Consider the following 5,481-nt stretch of genomic DNA (forward strand, 5'->3'; position numbering starts at 1 on the left):
TAAAAAATCTTTGTAAACATTCATTTTTATTTATATATTACTGCTGTACAAGTCTGAAAATAAAATATTTCGAACTCAGATTCTTCTTAAGTAATTTTAAACATAAAATAATTTCAAAATACATTTAAGTTTTCTTAATAAAGAGAGAGCAACCAAGCAATTGTAAGCCTTTGTTGTAAGAGAGAGAATTCTCATCAGAAAATGTTTAAATGATAAGTTTCAATTGCATTTCTTGTTTGGTCTCCCGTAGAAAACTTGAGGTGACCACAAAGTACTTGTTTGAGTACACAGTCCAAGCATTAGGATTATGTTCATTTAAGTGTTATTACATGTACAACCAAATGTATACATTTTTAAATAGTTTGTAATTGAATAGTTAGAAATTAGATAACACATTGTAAAGTGACTGTTAAAAAGCAATAAAACACACCTAAAAGAGTCGTATTCTGCAAAATTGATATGGATGACTAATGAAGATTATAAAACTACAGAAAGGATACGATGTACAGATGTTTAGGTATCCTATTATTGTGTGCAGGTTTCGGTGCAGAAAAATGTTTTATAAAAAAGTTCTCATGGATATAACATAAATACTACAGTAATACTATAAAAGTGTTTTGACGAACACACTATCATATGCGTTTATCGCTACGTTCATTTTCTCACAACAGAAACATTTACTCAACATAAACACACCATTGTTCACACTTTTCATACATGTACATGTACGTTATTGTCGTTTGACTGGCGCTTATTTTTAATATCACCGGATAATTTAATTCTTGTTGAAATGCACTTTCTGATTTGCTGAAAAATTATTCTATTTTTGCATATGTCACAGTTAGACTAACGTCAAAACCGTATAAATTCGCCTGATGTTACGTTTGAGTTTGGTACAGTTTAAGCCTTTCTATAAATCACGAATTTCTATAAACCGCGACGCGGTGTATAAACATGAACTGCCCTTACCCATTTTATATTCGTATAAATAGTGTTACTATTGAATTCCTTATAAAAACAGCAAAACATAGGTTAATACTACATTTGACTTTTGTGAGAACACATTCCTCATTTATCATGAATATTTCCGTATACTGGTAAACAATTATGACATTATTTTTCTTAAAAGTGATAACACTACCTAACGTAATTATTTGATAAAAGTCTTTCTGACTCGCCATATGTTGGTCTTCCACAAAAACGCCTCAGTCTTTCTAACAAGCCTCTACGTACTACACGATCTTTTAAACAAAACAAAATGGCATTACAGAAGGCTTGGCCGCTGTCACCAACGCTTTGGAAATACAGCAAAATATGGTCAATATGGTTAAAAATAACCAAATTGTCGTTTGACATACTTTTGTGGACAGCGATAAAGAATCTAATGGTTCCAAAGGTTCGGAGAGGAACAAGAACCAAAAAGATCATGGTATAGAGTTGGTCCTCTTCACGGAGGTTGTAATTGCTGTTTTCTCCAAAAGAATACGTCTGAAAAGGACAAATGACGGTAATACAGCCTTCCTTCTGTCTCTCAAACATTGTTATCTCGATACACTGAATATGTCGAGATGAGTTAAAAGTCAAAACTTCTTTGTTTTTATTAATCATAACTTCTTTATATCGAATCTCCAAGAAACCAAAAATATTGTTCTGGTTAGAGATAAAGATGATTCACTATATAGTCATCCTAGTTTCAGTATAACACTTCTTTTACTCATGTATTACAGACTAGAAACCTAGACGGTGCATCATTTTGTCTATGATCATTGATATTTGCAAAAATAAGGCGATTTTTCTCCAATACTATATTAGGAAATTAAACTAAATTCCAAAAATCATAAAATACTCACCTGTGTTCTTGTTCTTCGCCATATTAGATATTTGGAACCCAGGTAAAAGAGCATCGATACCAGATAAGTGAGAACTTCCCAGAACTTTCCCGTCACGGACATCCACATGATCACTGTGGTGGGAGACAGGCAGCCCTTGATCCAGCACCACGGGCCTGTACTTATTGAGAAATCCTCCCCTAAAGCTCCCTCCGCTGCGGCGGCTATTGTTATTGCCACTGCAAGGTTAAGGGAAAACAGCTTTGTAAAGAAAATAGAATATTACATGTATCATAACGATTAAAACGCTCGTGAATTAATCACAGCTTTGTCATGTGCATACATAATCTTGGTTAATTATATTGAAAATAAATATAATTTTGATTCTTGCATAACTTATCATTGCGGATATTGTACGATTTGCGAAAATATGTGATATTATGATAATCTTAGAAAAGACTGTCTCAAACAAAAAATCAGATAAAGCATAATGCATTCTAAAATTGTAATGGCTTGTGTAAGTTACCTGAAGAGTCTGCAAGCAATTTGACAAAAAAAATTAAAAATGACTTGGGGGATTTAAAATGATTAATGTCCTTAGTTTGCAAATGATTTTACTCAATTTAACGGGGTAGAAATATCATTACATGAAATATAGAAAAACAACTGCGACCTTCATATTAAAACGACACATTTTCAAAATTCAAGTAGTTGTTAATTATAATCAAAAACTTAATTGTCTGCCTGTCAATCACGTCTGGCAAAAGTATTTAAAAAAAACTGCATCAAACTTAAGGCCTCTTGCAAATTTGAGTTTTAAATGAACATGTGGACGAAATACAAAAGCAGATAACATTTGGACGGTTGTGACTCAGGTAACTTGTAAGCGTTTATTTCAAATCCTTGTGTACATCTATGCAATGGATACTTACGTGGTATTCCCCAGGAAAGGATATTAAAAGCAACTATTTTCCAACGGTTCGTCCAGTCTTCCATTTTGTGCAGCGTCATTAAAATATGAAGCATTATGATTGCGGTCCAGAAGAAAGACGCCATAGCAGAGAATGTGTTGACAAAGCTCTGTACAAGACACACATTGTCGGTCCCGGTACAGTTGATTTCCAATGTCTTCTCTTTAATTATGTAATCGTCTTCATTTCGTAGGAAGTACCTTATGGACCCTACAAATGTACCAACACATGAGGTCAGCAACTGTTACGTGCACCAGAAGCAATCTAGTGGAATTCCGAGCTTCGCGAACAACGAGGTAAGACAAGAAAATAGTGATAGCTCCAACAACAGACAAGAGGCTACTGATGGTAGTTAGAATGACAACAGAATCAGGGAGACTTATTGATACAGCTGAATCAATGTCGGCAGGAAAGCTGCTATTGTTCCACATGTTTACAAGTGAGATATGTTAACTCTTGGCTGACAATGGCTGATATGGACTAGCTGTTTGTATATCAGATTTTAAACTGCAGATCTAATGTCCTACGAAAACCCAGAAGGCTCATAAGCATTTACCTGGTGCATATACAGAGGCTGTCACGTAGCCTTAGTAGGGTTGAGATGATCTTTTTTACCTATTTGGATCATATTTTCTCAACCCTTGTCTAATTTCCCAGGTTATTCTTACCCATAAAGTACATTTAAGAAAGATGTGCAATTAATTGCACATAAGATGGATTACGGTCAGAGCATACTTACATGCACGCGTAAAATCATTGCCCAATTGGCCATATATTCTATACCCTTTCTTTAATTTGGCTCAAACTTCACTAATCGAGTGCTTTTGGGTAAAGGATGTGAAGTTCTTTTAACAAAGTGTTTTGATCAAAGGTTAAGGTCATATCAGACTTAGCTTTGAAATCTACCCTTGAACAATATTTTTCCTCTATAAAAGACTTGTTATAAAAAGTTTGTAGTGACCCCTTTTAAAATTTTCCTTTCATATGACAAGATCATAGAAAACACCTTTGCAAATCTGTCTTACACAAAAATCAAACAGTTCTTGAACGATAAATAATGATTGTCCGGAAATATTGAACTTAATTCTTAATTCGTAGAGTTAAGCAATGTTCACTAAACTGCTTTTCATTTTAATACCTTTAGTAGAACTGGGTTCATTGTATTTAATATACGATTCACTCAACGTAAAATAGTTTATCCGTATTAATATTTATAATCATCATACTGAAATTAATGTTATATATACATGTGTAGAGTTAAAAGTGCATGCATAAAGGATCGAATGACGATAATATCTGGAATTTTTGTTTATGATATTTGTGATTAAGCATATAATATTAAATTTCAGTGAAATAGGTCAAGATAACTTTCCGAATTATGTCAAAAATGTTTGTAACAAACGACCAAACTTCGCTTTTGTGCATTTGAATTGTTTACAATTTATTTGCTTTTTATCTGTTCAATGCAAAGCGTCGGTTGTAACATTATCATTATGACATCATGCCTAGTTGTTGGAAACCAAAGTATGATGTTTACTCAGATTGTCAAACCCATTCAAAATTAAAGATAGTTTTCAAGGTAACATTAAACTATTTCCCTAAGCTTTAAAATTGGCTTAACAATAAAAATAATCACGAACTTGGACTATTTGTATGGGCCTGGACCTCCTGCTTGTATCATCGAACATTCAATTTACAAAGTTGCAAAAATCATAAGGTCCTTTTCATCTTGCAATAGATACTAGTATAGTTCATCGAAAACTCCACGCCCTGCAAAATTATCAGTAACACTATGGGCTCTTTTACTACAACACAATCATTGGTCATTATCAAAAATACTACTGAGATATAAGTTCTCTTTGTAATCTTTAGTGCGCGTAATTTGTATTAATCGTAAGCTACATGTATATCAAGTTGACTATTACGTATTATATTTAACTATTTAGACTGGATGATAGATATCAAGGAGGTTATTTGGAGTTCGGGGTCCACACTGTAGCATACCTGACTATATGACAAAGGGGAATTTCCAAGGCTATTTTATCATTGGTAAAACATTCAGCACATTTTTTTGTTTCGTTTTTCATTTACCAACTTATTATGTAAACACACTTTGAAGGGATCTAGACACAATTTGAGCTCATTACGTCGATTTGTATGCATAGAATGTCTTATATGGGTATTAAATGCTTTATTGAAATTTGAAAGTCAAATATTGATGTTACAAGCGAGATACAAACCTTAAAATTCTTTGTCTTGTATATAAAGCTCGAGTCATGTTTACATATGACTGTGTTGCAATAGTATAGGTATATTTGAACACATTCGATTAGTATAAATTGTTTGCATCGGTCATTTTGCCAAAAGACATGTTAACTTCTAAATTTGTTTACATGACAATGAATTCTTACTTCTGTATTTCGCTTGTAATTTGATTTCTTAAACCTACTCCCGTCCCCTATATGACAAAATAGCGCTGGCGAATGTGACAAACTCTTTTTTAATACCGGTTTCGTATATGTAGGTCTATATTTTGTGTCAAACAATTAACTAATGTGTTTATAATAATTTCTACCTTCAGTGACCTGAGGTCTAATGACTAGTTACTAAATCTCCTATTTCGTTTTGCCATAAACGAATCAATGATATGGTGACTGTTCAATCAAGAATCAATACAAGTA

At 33.1% G+C, this 5,481-nt stretch overlaps 1 pseudogene; it reads right to left on the reverse strand.

Annotated features, from left to right (window-relative positions):
* Positions 1-832: 832 nt before the first annotated feature.
* LOC128187957 (G-protein coupled receptor 157-like) lies at positions 833-3,288 on the reverse strand (annotated as a pseudogene).
* Between the last annotated feature and the right edge of the window lie 2,193 nt (positions 3,289-5,481).

The sequence above is a fragment of the Crassostrea angulata genome, chromosome 6, assembly GCF_025612915.1.
Source record: "Crassostrea angulata isolate pt1a10 chromosome 6, ASM2561291v2, whole genome shotgun sequence".
Taxonomy (NCBI): Eukaryota; Metazoa; Mollusca; class Bivalvia; order Ostreida; family Ostreidae; genus Magallana; species Magallana angulata.